A 16,433-nucleotide genomic window follows, 5' to 3' on the forward strand; every position below is an offset into this window, starting at 1 on the left:
AAACACTTTAATGCATGAATGCGCCAGATATTGTGCATACTTAAAAATAAGCCCCAAAACATGTTAAAACTAAGGGTGTAGAAGTTATTTCTTCTGTTTTCCTCACCACAATTGATCTATTTAGGTTGTAGCCTTAGTACAAATGCTGTCAATTCTTTGATTGTACACATTAGCTTGTTATAGTGGACTGTAAATGTATTTCAATTTCCTGATTGATGGCTCCTCTTTTTATAAGAGATTTGTAATGCACACGGCAGGCTATGTAAATGAGCTGGCACGTGTGTTTGTTGGGCAGGTATGACCTTTTTCACTGATCGTTGGTTACCTTGACCTTTCCCAATAAGGGGTGTAGCGATTCCCACACCAGGTGTTGCTGAACTTTGTACTGGCCCACTCCAACACCGTGGAGAGCCTGCCATTTCATCTGGTAGCTGTTGACCTTTTAATGATAATTTGCTGTACAGATATAAATGGAGATATTTTATGGCAAGGGGTGTGTGACACCCTTTGTCTACCAATTTAGCCTGCCCACTTGATTAGTAAAGTAGACTCTACATTTATCTTCCCCCATATGCCAAAGTGTATGGTTTATCTCCAGATTTACTGAGGCCTGACGAGCTCATATCCTGTAAGTTGTAATGTCCCGCAATGACAATGATGAGAATACAGACTCTGTTTTCTGTAATGCTTAATAACGCAGTAAACATTTGGAATTTTGGTTGACATTGTGATAATTTTAATGCAAATATATTAATTAATTAAACTCTTTATAGACCCCAATAGAATTATAGAATGCTTCTGAGAATTTAAGATGAAGCTAATTTTCTCACAGATTTCAAACAGACGTAGCTCAAAAACAAATGACAATTACAAGTTAACTTAGTTTTAAAGAGTGCAACCTCATCTTTAATGACACCACATTCATGTCAATAGGAAGAACACTGATTTTGTCTTCCATTGTGTAAAGACCCACTATACTCAACACAATAAAAAAACATAGATTATTTAAAAAGCAAAAAATCTGAAGTCATTTATTTTGATTTTCTCATGATGTCAAGCAAAGAGGCACTGACTAAAGTCATGACATAATTTTCTGGAATTTTCCAAGCTCTTTAAAAGGCACAGTCAACTTAGTGTATGTGAACTTCTGACCTACTGGAATTGTGATACAGTGAATTATAAGTGAAATAATCTGTTGGTAAACAATTGTTGAAAAAATTACTTGTCATACACAAACCGACTTGCCAAAACTATAGTTTGTTAACAAGAAATTTGTGGTGTTTTCATGACTCAAACCTAAGTGTATGTAAACTTCCGACTTCAACTGTATGTAAAGACTAGATTAAATCAAGTATAGTCTGATGGGTGACAATATCACTTGTGAATTATATATTATCACTTGTGAATGATGCCCAGCATAAGGCAAGAAACAATGCATACTTTTTATTCCCCAAACTTTTTCAAATCATAGTCCCACACCTCATGTAGCCTAGCTCATAGGCCTATTTGTTTTGATAAGATTTGTATCACAACTAATGTGGCCGAATAATGGCTTAAAATTAAGCACATTAATCCGCTTTACAATCAGTGTAAAGTTTCAATTTTGGGGAAGCAAATTTTCACCATTAAAAAATGCACCTTTATAATAAAAGCATTGAACATTCACACTTATAGTCTACTGCCATGTGCGCATTGCTGAGCTTATAATGTGAAGAAATACTCTAATAGTTTACCAACATTTTAAGCTAAACGTTCTGATCTGTTGCATCAGCATCATTGCTTAAAAATTGTTTTCTGATGCTAATGGTTGTATTGTTTTGGGGATCTATCGCATCCCACAAATGTCCCAGACTATTTATCGCACAGAATAGGTAAACTTTTGTACTATGGGGGACAGCAGATTGACATAGGCTAGTGTTTTTGCTGTTTGTTAGGCCTTCTCATCTTGTTGACTGATGAAAAGTAAATGTGCACAGTTCCAATATCTTCAATAAGCACCTTGGAATTGGAAAAGGACATGGGAAGTTGCGTCCCAGATGGGTCTTCACTTGTAGCCTGTGAGAGACTTGTGAGAGGTGCTTCAGATGACGCAGGGAGAAGGGAATGAAAATTATTATGTTCAGCCCAAGGGCACAATGGCCACTGGCCGCAAAAGGCTTATTTTAGGGGGCATTACGGCTACACAAATGGGATGCCGCCGGGAAATTCGAGGCGTTATCAAGTGCTTGTCAAATTGTAAATGAGAGACTGACGAAGTGTGTACAGCTACCATAGAAAGTAAAAAAAGTACATTTGATTAAATAACTGACTCAGAATATACCAAGTTTAATATATTATACTTAAAAATATTATTTACATATAAATAAAGAACATTATCTTAAATGTGACCGGAGGACAATATTCAGAGTATTTCAAACCCCACACAAAGTAGGCTATTTGATTGACAACGATTCTTACAATGTAAAAAAAGCAAACAACTATTCAGAGACAATGAAAATGTAGGTGACCTCTCTCAATAAGATTTAGTGCAGACTAGGCCTGACACAAAATAGAAATAGTATCCTACTTTGACAACAATTCAGTGAATGCAACAAGTGTTAGAGACAGATTAAGAGAGAAGATACAAAATGCAACTTTAAAGAGAATAGATTTGAAGGTCAAATTCATTTTTTCACGCTGTCACTTTAGTGTTTGCATTTAGCCTATAACATGTCATGGAACTTCTGTAAGCACAGCAACATCCTATTTCCATGAGAGAGCAATCATTCGCTCTCCGCCACTGATGTGCTCACCTGTATCAATCAAGTTATCATGACACAACCAGCTAATCTGTGAGCTATTCCCCAAGTTTCACAGCATCAAGCATTAACAACACCAAACATATATTTGCTGTTTTACTAATTTCACTCACCTCGACAACATCGCTTTGTGCAAGGAGGTGTGCGAATCCGTATCACCATCCAACATAGAGCCTCTTTCACAGTGAAAAGTTGTCTGCTTCGCCGCCTTAATTTTGAGTAATAAAGTTGAAAAAACTTTGAAAAGTCAAATGACATCATTCCCTGTTTCTGGTTGACAACAGCCATGCAAATATCACAACAGGTTGTTAGCAACTTAATTCATGTTAGAAAAACACATCTGTTCGCGGCCGCTATAGTAATTCAAAGAAAGTCTGTCGACAGCCGCTATTGGGTTTAAAGGGTTTTAAGATGAATGTGTTTCTGCTCTAAAAGTCTTACAAACACACAAAAGCTGTTGTTAGCGATTCTTTGTTTAAGGTCAGACCAATTTTAACAAATATACTGCAACATTAAGCAAACAAATGCATATATTATGTTTTGTTTTCAGCTAAACAGTGACTGATGAGACATTCAGAAATATGGGAGTGAGATGATTAGGCTATAGTGGTTGTTTGCTTGCCGATTGTACTTAAAATTATATAAATTGTTCAACCTCTTGTCAACAATGCTTTTTTTCTCTCTCTCCTTTCTTTTACATGACCTTCCTTTGTTGTCACTGCTATGCCAACTGAATAGGTGAGTCATTTATGTTTTTTTTGGAAGACATGACATTTTCAAATGACACAAGGTTGAACATCATTTAAGAAACACCAACAATGTGGTTTTCAACACAAAATTTGCCTTGGAGCCAAGTTGCATCGTCATGGTAGGGACTCGATTTGATAAGAGAAAACAAATTAGCCTTTTGAACTGTTGGTAGCCTTGTGCCAGATATAGGCTAAGGTTGAAATTAAGCCAGCCATTTGTTATGTAAAATACACATTGGTGTGCCAATTGGTGAATTTATGTTTTAAGCGTTATTGTTGCCATGTTAGAATTTGATCTTAGCACAGCATGCCTGGACTTACATTTTTTTAGCAGGTAAACTTGTTTTGTGGAGTCCAAGGTGGTTGAGCATCTTATTCTTGGTATATTACATCCCAGAGAGTCAGTCTTTTTTGAGAAGCTTACAGTAAGACTGTCTCTCGAGTTCACTCTGGTAGTAATGATGCAAATTTAATTATTTTGTAATGGAAGTCAAACGAGTGTTGCTTAAGTCTTTTAGCTAGTGTTCCATGTTGATTCATCATTTTCTTGCCAATGGGCCTGAGGATTATAGTCCATCTCCTTTTAACAGGAAAGAATCTAATGTAGTTGAATGTATAGACACATTAGGCTGATAGTGTTAAAAATAAAGTATCTCAAAATATACCATCTGGTTCAAGGCCTTTGCCGGCATGTGTTTTGTGTACATAACTAGCTTCTACAGCATATGTTGGCTTGTTCAAACCATATAATAAAGGAGCTGTTGTGCTTTCTTACAATTCGATTTAAAAAACACATCCATAATATTTTATAATACTTGAATGCAATAAGAGAATACTCCCTCAAACCAAAACGTCAAGGTTACAGCAGCCATAACATTTGGAGCTTACTGCGGGCTTATGTGCATTTTACAAATTGCTTGTTTTCAGGCTCTCGGGGCCAATGGGAATTAGGGGTAAATGGTCTGATCTTCAAACATGGCAGATGAGATTCTCCCTTAGGTGCCTGGTAGCTTTGCAGAAACAAATTCAAAATGGAGCGTGTTTTACGTTGAAGGTTTCAGTTAGTCATTGGTAAAACTTCTCTAGGAACATTCTCACTTGGTTGTGACATTAGTCTCGTGTCATGTACCAGTGATCTGTTTGACCCCACCTTCGGAGTCAGCCTGCCTCAAAGGAGCACCATGTTGATACTTGACAGTTTCATTCAGCCCTCTGTTGTGAAGCGACACACTGATGTTTGACATCTGATCTAGCAGCTCTGTGTCTCCTCCTTGTCTGACACAGCTCCCTGGAACTGCTACTGCCTCAGGTTGGGATTCAGGGGAAGGGAGGGGGATAAAAATAGTCTAAATCATAAGATTAAGCTCCCGCAACAGGGCCTGGGCCCAAATGTGCAGATGTGAGCAGAAAGCCCCAAAAGTAATTTCACAGATTGGTAGATGTAGCTGCTCTGCTCTGCACCTTAGCCCTAGTGTTCCCTGTACTGGGACAGAAATCAAAACCTGCCCTCAGCTCCTTCGTCTTCACGGACCAACCTGATCTTGATATTAATACTTTCTAAATGAATTTGCACCCCTGTAGATATCTCTGCGACATCCCTTTATCTCTCTTACATTGGCATCTTCATATAATCTCTTGTAATTATGAACATGTTGTTAAGAATATACAAGGCAGTGACCAGGCTCATTTTCTCAAGCCAATTCAGACGTAATATGACTGACTGTGGTTTCCCGCTTGAAAGTGGATTGCACGGCTATGGCACGGAGACGTCTTTGATGTGCTAATGACTTGGAGTCTCTTGCTAGGCAGACGGTTTGAGAATCTGAAGATGTCTACTTTAGCGCAATTAATGCTGCTTTAATAACTGCAGACAGAGGAAATGGAGAAAGATAACGAGAGAAGTTATGTTTCATGTTTTTTGTTAGTGCGAAAGAGTCCAATTACCTTTTTGTTTAAGTAATCTTCAGGAAACCGTTGGATAGAGGCCTAATCATATAGTAGAGAAGGCGACGAGAAGAACATAGCCCTAGCTACTTGACCAGATGACATTTAGTAAGGAAAACCTTTTATCTCCAAATTGAATGTGATTATCTCCTTTTACTAACCCTGTTTTCTGACCTGTGGGACTTAGTTTCTTCACAATGATTTGCACTGCCATTTCTCTTTAGGAGCAATTACTCAGGACTTAGGGTGGCAACATCCCTTTTCCCTTTTTAATTAACCGCAACGGCATCCAATGGGAGCGGATCAGACGGATTGTGGGACGCGAGTGCTCTTCAATGGCTTTTTGGAAGTCCTCTAAGCCTGCTGGCAGATGATCGCCTTGGCGTCGAGGCAAGCTAAAATAAACATCCTGCTTGGGTTTTCCTCTGTAAATCTCCACCATATTCTACGCCGAAGACCAAGGGCTCACATAGTAGAACAGAGGACCTCCATCAGCGCTGAGTCGATGCCTTTTGTCTGCTCCCCTTCCAACTTAAATGGAATCGTGGAGAACTGAGGCGATGGCGGGAGGCTTCTTTCACAGTTAGCAACGGGACTCAAACACAGGCACCCCCCACACCGTAAAAAACACATTTTAATCCTTAACGGGTGTGGAATGGTCATAGATTGAAATTTTAAGGTTACGGCATTAAACAGCACCTTTTTGTTTGTTTTTACCCAAATTGGGGAAGTATAAATGGATTGGACATGACTGGCTAAAAAGTATGAATCGCCATGAGAAATGCAAAGGTTAGAGGTTGAACTTTGATTGGATTATCTAGCAATTTTGTTGGATCTCTAGACTAGATCATTTGCCGGTCCACTTTACAGTTGGTTATAATAAGGATGTTTGGATTTGGTCCAAGCTTGTGCTTTTATAGCAACAGTTCCAATCCAATTTTCCTCTGATAAGCATTCCAACATTAGTGTCTGCATTGACAGGATCATGGTGAGTGGATTTCAGCATCTATGTTAAAGTATGTTATTAGCTATACCTGTCATCCACTTTTGCTTTCTCAATCATTGATAATGGCTGCTCAGTTTTTATGGCCCTTCTGGGTTAAATGGCCGATTATATCTACATTTTAATATAGTATGTTAAAGGAGTAGCTAGATGTTTTCATACCTTAGATGTAGTTCAAAAGTCAAGCTGCATCCATATTCCATGCCATATGTTGTCGATCCTGCTGTATGCTTTATGAGATGTCTGGCCCTTAATCCTTTATTAATGACATAGATTGCCAACCTCTAATTCCATCTTTATTGAAACGGTTTTCAATATAGTGCAATATACACAACAGACATCTAAATCCATGTAGATCAATTTGAGATATGAAAACATCCCTCACATTTTGATTTATGCCTTTAAAACTTCTTAGGGCTGCAATCCCGTTAACTGGATCGATATGACTTCAGCCAGTGAAAGTGCAGGGTGCCAAATTCAAAACAACAGAAATCTCATAATTAAAATTCCTCAAACATACATGTATTTTATACTGTTTTAAATGTAATCTTGTTGTTAATCCTACCACAGTGTCCGATTTCAAATAGGCTTTACAGCGAAAACACCACAAACGATTATGAAAAATTCAGCCATTTTTCCAGCCAAAGAGAGGAGTCACAAAAAGCACAAATAGAGATAAAATTAATCACTAACTTTTGATGATCTTCATCAGATGACACTCATAGGACTTCATGTTACACAATACATGTATGTTTTGTTTGAGAAAGTTAATATTTATATCAAAGAAATCTCAGTATACATCACTAGTTCCAAAAACATCCAGTGATATTGCAGAGCCACATCATTTTACAGAAATAATCATTATGAATGTCGATAAATACAATTGTTAGACATGGAAATATATACCTGTCCTTAATGCAACCACTGTCAGATTTAAAAAAAACTTTACAGAAAAAGCAAACCATGCAATAATCTGAGACGGTGCTCAGATTTTTTTACATTTTTAATCCGCCATGTTGGAGTCAACAGAAATCAGAAATAACATTATAAATATTCTCTTACCTTTGATTATCTTCATCAGAATGCACTCCCAGAAATCCTAGTTCCACAATAAATGTTTGTTTTGTTCGATAAGGTCCATTATTTATGTCCAAGTAGCTACTAATGTTAGCGCGTTTAGTACACAAATCCAAACGCTCATGCAGGTCCAGCCGAAAGTCGAACGAAAAGGTTCAAAAGGTTATATTACAGGTCGAAGAAACTTGTCAAACTAAGTATAGAATCAATCTTTAGGACGTTGTTATCATAAATCTTCAATAACGTTCCAATCGGAGAATTCCATTGTCTGTAGAAAAGCCATGGAACGCAGGTCGCTATCATGTAAAATGCACATGACCAGGACCTGGCTCTCTGCCAGACCACTGACTCAAACAGCTCCCATCCGGCTCCACATCACAGTAGAAGTCTCATTCAAGTTTCTAAAGACGGTTGACATCTAGTGGAAGCCTTAAAGTGCAACAAACTCAGATTTCCCACTTCCTGTTTGGATTTCTTCTCAGGTTTTTGCCCGCCATATGAGTTCTGTTATGCTCACAGACATCATTCAAACAGTTTTAGAAACTTCAGTGTTTTCTATCCAATAATAATAATAATAATAATATGTATATATTAGCAACTGGGACTGAGGAGCAGGCTGTTTACTCTGGGCACCTTTCATCCAAGCTACTCAATACTGCCCCTGCTCTGGACAAGAGCGTCTGCTAAATGACTAAATGTAAATATAAGAAGTAACGATGCCTTTCATTGCTACAGTTCCGTGAGGCCATATAAGGTCCTATAAAACCACATGATTATTTGGACATAGGTTAGATTTCTTGGGTTACTGTTAGGTAGATTCCTAAACTAGATTAAAATGTTGTGGTCTGAGGATTGGGTACGGAGAGGCCTGTAGTGCTCTCCATCCATTGTCATCTTCTCTCAGTCCTCCATTTTCCCCTCTTCCCAAATCCCCTGCAATGAATCAAATGGCCTAGCAAGAGCGCTCACTCCCCGAAAATCCTCTCATGATGTGTACTCAGATGATGAGCGCACCACTCCACACCGTGTACTTCTTAGGCGCCTTCTTGCCTCTCATCCCAGAGTCAATTTTATTTTATTCTGCATGAGACTTACCCAATAGGGAGGAGGGATCTTCAAAAGCAACCGATATTCAAAAGACCTTTCAAAAAACATTTATTTTTCAAAGCGCTCCTTGAAAGCATGTTTCATATGGGCTAATAAGATCAGATACCGGGATTATTGCTAAGTAACTTTCACTTTATGTATCTTCGTCACCGTGACTAGTGCTTTTCTTGATTTGTCAAATCATTCACTTCAGAATTGCTCTCTAAATGTACCCTTGGATTTACCACTCAACACTGGAAATTCAGATTTGAAATTCAGATTCGAAACTCTTCTGTTCTTTGTTGCCAGTGTGGTTAACACTGTGCAGTGGTATATATTGCTGCTATGTTTTACATACAAAAAGGAGCAACAATTGTAATTCTTTAACAGCCCAAATCTTAAATCTAATAGTAAGTTTTATTTCAATTACCCAACGCCAGTGGTGTAAAGTACTTAAGTAAAAATACGTTAAAGTACTACTTAAGTTGTTTTTTTGTGGTATCTGTACTTTTATATTTTTGCCAACGTTTACTTTTACTTCACTACATTCCTAAAGAAAATAATGTACTTTTTACTCCATAAATTTTTACTGACACCCAAAAGAACTCATTACGTTTAGACAGGAAAATGGTCCATTTCACACACTTATCAAGAGAACATCCCTGGTCATCCCTACTGCCTCTGATCTGGCGAACTCAGTAAACACACATGCTTTGTTTGTAAATTATGTCTGACTGTTGGAGTGTGCCCCTGTATATCCGGCAATAAATTTAAAAAATACAATTGTGCTGTCTGGTTTGCTTAATTTTAGGAATCTGCAATGGTTTATACTTTTACTTTTGATACTTCAGTACATTTTAGCTATTTCATTTATTATTTATTAATGTATCTTTACTTTTACTCAAGTATGACAATTGAGTACTTTTTCCATCACTGCTCATCGTCGACTTTAACCTGAATGCCTGCAATGTTCTGCCACATCAATATAGTTTTCCCCGCAACAGTTAAAATGACCAAAAGCATTGTGCTTTCTTTTCAAGCCATTGGTCCTTGCCAAAATGAAACCATTACTCTTCCGTTGATTTTCATTTCTTTCTTTACGGTTTCCATTTCTACGGTCTCTTTTAATTAAGTGATGCACCTTTATGACCATCATCCCACAGACCTTGTACTCTGGAGAGAACAGTTGTTTGTTTGTCTCACGTTGTCTTCTGCCGTTTCCTATAATATTAATGTTTCCAAGTGATACTGATTCATATGGGCCCGTTTTTATGTTTATTTTCACAATTTAAACTATGTGAAAAGCAAAGAATATAAATTATTCAGCCATAGATGCCATTATTTTCCAACTATACGGAAAGGGTAAACTGGTTAAGGATGTTGCAAGTGGCCATTTGTGGTTGTGCTCCGGACTCCTCCGTAGACTTAATTGGATCTTGCAGGCGCATTTTGTTTGATTGGCAGCAATTAATGACTTATTTTAGGTGTGAACTTCATATCTACTGATCAGTTTGTACTGCAGCACTCATTTGTAGCTAGGTGCACTGCTCATGACCCAGACCTCTGCCTCACCTTCTGTAGCATCACTGCTGCTAACAAACTCAAGGCTTTCCACAGAGTAGCTTTAGCACAGAACATGAAGAACATAATTACCTAATCTTTTCTGCTGCAAAGAGGTGCAGTTTAACTAAACATCGAAGTTGTAAACACTAACTTCACTGTCTTTTCCTGATTTTAATGCACTACACATACAATGTGTGTTTGTGTTTTAGGATTGATGTCTGCCGGTGCATTTGTGGACATATCTGCATGCGTGTGTCTTTGAGAAGATGGAATTACTAGTGCAGCTCCCATAAACGTGTGATGGTAGAATATAGCATGAACGCCCCTTGCATTCATTCCTCCCAGAAACACTCTCTTTAAAGAGCACAGCAAAGTCCCTTGCTGCTTGTTGATTCTAGGTGTTTTTTCCCCCGTTCTTTCCCTGCTACTTTGACTTTGATTGCATTGTTTTGCAAATGTTTCTCTAGGAGAGAAAATCTGCTACATAACAAAGTCTGTAGCGGGGCACTTCTAAGGCGGATTGTTGGCCATTCAGAATTCATTAGCGTTTGAGGGAGTGGAAACGGGAGTGGACATCTTACAGGTTCGGACTGTTTTGACAGCGATGTGAACAGCCACTTTGAATTAAACGTGCACAAGTGCACCGGGGCAGTTCACTGGTGGAACACAGCCATCAGTGATACCGTTGTGTTCACCTCACACAGGTTTCCACACTGAACCAGTTGAAGTTGATAATACTGAAATCAAATAATTATTAGGTTAAGGGTCCCATCATTTTTGTCCATGCCATTTTCTAGTTTTATTATTTACAATGTTAAATGTTGAATAAAAAAATCAAAAGCAAAGTCTGATATCAATTAAATATGGAATAAACAATGGTGGATGCCAATTACTTTTGTCAGTTTGATGTTATTTCAGAGAAAATTGTGCATTCTTCATTTTTTGTGGAGGGGTACCAACAAATTTGAGCATGTCTGTATAAGGTCCCACAGGTGACAGTGAATGTCAGAGCAAAAACCAAGCCATAAGGTCGAAGGAATTGTCCATAACGCCCTGAGACAGGATTGTGTCGAGGAACAGGTCCAGGGAAGGGTACCAAAACATTTCTGCAGCATTGAAAGTCCCCAGGAACACAGTGGCTTCCATCATTGTTAAATGGAAGAAATGTGGGGATTTGCGATATATTATGAGAACTGGATTAGTAAAAAAAAAAAAAGAAGCCTGGTTAAAGGTTTGTGTATGTACTGTGCGTGACAGTGACTGTGGCATAACACAGGTGGCTGGAGAGCTTGCCAGCAGTCCTGGCATCAGTCAACACAGCAAGCACCTGGATTTCTCTGTTTACAGAAATCCAATAAAGTGCAGACCATATCATGTTCTTGCAAAAAACCCATCTGTCACGGCCATCTCAATATTTCCTCCTTTCTTCTTCGCAAACAGAGACCGGAGCTTCTTATTAATGGCTCTATTTTCTCTCTGAACAGCGTGTAAAGACTATCCTAGACAGTGATACCGCTCAGACGAGAACAGTACTCCATCATGATTTATACAAGGACCTGACAGCAACACTGTCTGCTGTAACCCAAAGGTAAACAAGACTCCGTATGAATCAGACAGTTGCCAACTGAAACGTTTCAAACTCTTCGGTCCTGAAATTGAAGTGTCGCTCGAGAAACGAAGGATCTCATGCACTTTTATCTGACCTAGGCTGGTTTCATTACTCACAGAATCGAGCTTTGGGTTTTTTTCCCCAGTGGTTGGTAGTTCAGTTCCTGGTTGAAGTGAAGTATAAATCTATACAAGGCAATACTGACAGTTCAGTTGGTCTGAAAAAATATATATACTTATTAACAGTGATATTACTCAGATGGCTAGGTTTCTAGCAAGCACAAATCTACAGAGAACACACACCTCTTTATAATTAAGACATATTTTGGTTTCTCTTTCTTATTTTTCAAAGGATGTCAGGTAACACATTTAAACAAATCCTATTGAGTCTCACTGAACCTGATACCAAATAACAATTGATATACAACCTCGCAATTACTTAAACTTAAAGGGCACACAAAGTAATACAAAACTAAAAGCAGCATCAATTTATTAATTTGAACTGGTAGGCAATCAGGCTAATACAATAGATGTAGTCGGGCAATAAACCCAGAAAGGTAAATCATACTGTCACAACATTATAGGATATCAATGTAACTGCTGCATTAGAATCAGTTTTCCTTGTCCCTGTCTGGTTTCAACTGCATATCCACAACACACAATTGTGGAGTAGAGAAGATAAGAGACCGAGAGACAGAGAGAAGAAAGAAATATATAGAGAGAAAGAGAGATGGAAAACAAAGTTGGAGGAGGTGTTAAATGGGAACCATTGACCCATTGCCGTTGCCAGGGATGCTTTGAACCCTTTCTCCAAACCGTAATTGAGTCAGGATGCACTTTCAATTTGCTGGGAGGGGGAGTGGGTGTCGAGAGTGCTGACACGCCCAAAACAAAAAAACTTTTAGGGGAGGGTTCCCATGGTTATGTTGTAACACCTAACCCCTCACTACAGGTGATTAGTTTCACTTTTCATTGGATGATTTCCAATCTTTCGAAATGTTGCGCAAACTGTACTCACTGCCCATTGGGCACTGTGTGAGTTTCAAAACTAATCTGAACCCAGACAGTACATTGATGATTTGATGGATGGTAATGGAGTCGACCATATTGGATCAAAACTACATAAATCATGAGCTTTCAACATTATTCGTGGCACTTTCCCTCGAATACAGTCCTAGGTTAATTTAACTAGATAGAGTGTGTTGTGCCAAGCTATGGATATTTCAATTGATGTTTATTAGAATATGATTTGGGGCTGTCGCCGACAAAAGAAAATCTTGATCGACCGAGAGTTGTCCGTTCTTTCAACCAGTGATTTTTTTTAAACTTGTATTTATCCATATATAAACACCCTATAGATTATTTTCAATTTGGAGTGCCAATTTATTTTACCATTTCTACCAATCTGCGTCACAGTTATGATTTCAAAACGCACATTTTCGTGGAAGAGTCATTTATTTTATAATAAAGTCTTCATATCTCAATCTCAGCCCTACCGTATCTCAGCCCTACTGTGATTAACCATGTCAGCCAAATGTTCTTAAATAATGTAACGTCATGGAATAATCTCGGTTTTGGCAGTTGAGCCACTCATAGACTTAATATTGTCAACATTTGCTCATTTACAGCAGGTAGCTACTCCAACTCAATCACAGTTACAGCCAAAGCATTAAGGGTTTCCAAGCAAATAGTCTAAAAGTTTTGAAACATGCCTGAATATCTGCTTGCCGGCAATCTCTCTCATTTAAAATCTGTCGGCTTCTCTTGACTGCCAGACGTGTAATTTAGTCGTGATGCGCAGCAGTGATTCTTAGTACCCGTCTGCAGCTCAAAGGAGCAGGAATCTAACACTTGGCATGTGATATGTTTCCCCACTAGCTTACCTTTGTCACGCCTCCAGATCTCCAGAATTCTTAGGGATATCATGCTTCCATTTAAGCTATTTATAGATTCTTACCCTCCAAGAAAGCACTGCTGAGGGGCTACTGTTGGTGGCGTTGTCCGAGGTCATCTACTTTATACATGTTGTCATTGTAGGGGCCAGACTCGGTAGTGTGCCTCTGCATCGCAGGTAAAACATTTATGCAGTTAAGGCCTCTAGCTCCTTTGCAAAAGGCTAATGTCTTCACAGCCTACTCACCGTGCCTTTCACAATCGTTCTGAGGGGGAGAGTTTTCTATAAGTCATTTTATGTCTTTGAACCAGGTAAAGGACTTTGTCAGAAACTATTGTACAACAAAAACGTAACTCGTGACAGGCCTGTAGTGTTCATTAAGAGGGCCATTATGTGACCGTGCCAAAGAGGATTGAGGACAAAAACCCTAAATTATTCCCACATTTTTTTTCAATATCAAAAAACTATAGAAGTTGATATTCTTAATTATGAACAAATGTCATATAGAAATCAGAAAATACTTTCAATGTGACCCAGAAGGACGTACTGTCAAAAGCCATTGAACATTAGGATAGGGGGACAGTCGCGTCTCACTTGGCCAAAAGCCAGGGAAAATGCCAGCGGCAAATTCAAATAAATTTATATAAAAATCAAACTTTCATTAAATCACACATGTAAGATACTAAATTAAAGCTACACTCGTTGTGAATCCAGCCAACGTCAGATTTTAAAAAGGCTTTTGGCGAAAGCATAAGATGCTACTATCTGATGATAGCACAACAGTAAACAAAGAGTAGCATATTTCAACCATGCAGGTGCTACACAAAACGCAGAAATAAAATATAAATCATGCCTTACCTTTGACAAGCTTCTTTTGTTGGCACTCCAATATGTCCCATAAACATCACAAATGGTCCTTTTGTTCGATTAATTCCGTCCATATATATCCAAAATATCCATTTATTTGGTGCGTTTGATCCAGAAAAAAACAGCTTCCAATGTGTGCAAAGTCACTACAAAATATCTCAAAAGTTACCTGTAAACTTTGCCAAAACATTTCAAAATACTTTTGTAATACAACTTTAGGTTTTTAAATGTTAATAATCGATCAAATTGAAGACTGGTCTATCTGTTCAATAGAGGACGACAGGAAACTTACGCTACTTTTTCAAATCTTGGCCAACTCTCAACAGTGTTACCCTTTTCCAAGATGGCCATACTTCTTCATTGCACAAAGGAATAACCTCAACCAAATTCCAAAGACTGGTGACATCTAGTGGAAGCGGTAGGAACTGCAAACAAGTGCCTAAGAAATATAATTTCCCCATGAGAACCCAATTAACAGACAGTGACCTCAAAAATAAATAATTCTGAATGGTTATTCCTCTGGGTTTTGCCTTCTACATAAGTTGTGTTATACTCACAGACATGATTAAAACAGTTTTAGAAACTTCAGAGTGTTTTCCATCCGAATCTACTAATAATATGCATATTATATTCTTGGCATGAGTAGCAGGAAGTTGAAATTGGGCACGCTATTTATCCAAAAGTGAAAATGCTTCCCCCTATACCACATATGTCAGAGTCAAGGCCCGCGGGCCACATCCGGCCCGCGAGAAGGTTTTTTACGGCCCCTGGGATGATCTTGATTTATTATTAGAACCGGCCCGCAGACCGCAGCAAGCCGGCAGCCCGCAGATCTTTTACACGCACCAATACTACATTTCCCAAAATGCAACGGTGACGCACCGAGCAGTAGGCTGCTTCATTTCAATATTTATTGGCACAGCAGTCGTCAGCATCACAGTAAAATTAACTTTCAGATACCCATCAAAAATGGCAAAACGGAAGGTGGACACTGAGAACCGGGGTTTCAAACAAGGTGGGAGTCGGAGTATATGTTCACGGAGGTAGCTGGAAAACCTGTGTGTCTTCTGTGTGGAGAAAGTGTGGCGGTACTGAAAGAGTATAATCTGAGACGACATTATGAAACGAAACACGCGGACAAAAACAAGAATATGGACATGGAACAAAGGCTACAAAAGGCAGAGGAATTAAAACGAGGCCTCAAATCTCGACAGGCTCTGTTCAAAAAAGCCAAATCACAAGGCCAGGCTGCTGTCAAGGCCAGTTTTATTTTGGCAGAAGAGATCGCTAAATCAGCCCGGCCATTTACGGAGGGGGATTTCATCAAAAACTGCATGATTAAAGTTTGTGACGAAGTTTGCCCAGAAAAAAGGCAACTCTTTTTAAATGTGAGTCTGAGCAAATTTTTCAATGAACATTCGAACAGTCCGGCCCTCGGCTTGTAGCTAAATTTTTTATTTGGCCCTCCGTCCATTTGACTTTGACACCCCTGCCCTATACCAAAGAGGTAACAGGTAGTTTGGCCTACTCTTCCTGATTGATGGGTTACTTCTCCAGACTGCAAGTTTCCGCTCTTTCCATAGATGTTCGATAGGATTCAGATCAGGACTCATAGAAGGACACTTCTGTATAGTCCAATGTTTTGTTCTTATCCATTCTTGGGTGCTTTTAGCTGTGTGTTTTGTGTCATTATCCTGTTTGAGAACATGACTGTTCCTGCGACTGAGACAGAGCTTTCTAGTACGTTTCGCTCCAGAATTTCTTGATAGTCTTGAGATTTTCATTGTGCCCTGCACAGATTCAAGGCACCTTGTGCCAGGTGCAGCAAAGCAGCCCCAAAACAT

General features: G+C 38.8%; 1 protein-coding gene across 1 annotated transcript in view; it reads left to right on the forward strand.

Annotated features, from left to right (window-relative positions):
- Positions 1-16,433, forward strand: part of LOC135548868 (transmembrane protein 132E-like) — a 360,411-nt gene that overhangs the window by 81,137 nt on the left and 262,841 nt on the right. The window lies entirely within an intron of this gene.

Source organism: Oncorhynchus masou, chromosome 11, assembly GCF_036934945.1.
Source record: "Oncorhynchus masou masou isolate Uvic2021 chromosome 11, UVic_Omas_1.1, whole genome shotgun sequence".
NCBI lineage: Eukaryota > Metazoa > Chordata > Actinopteri > Salmoniformes > Salmonidae > Oncorhynchus > Oncorhynchus masou.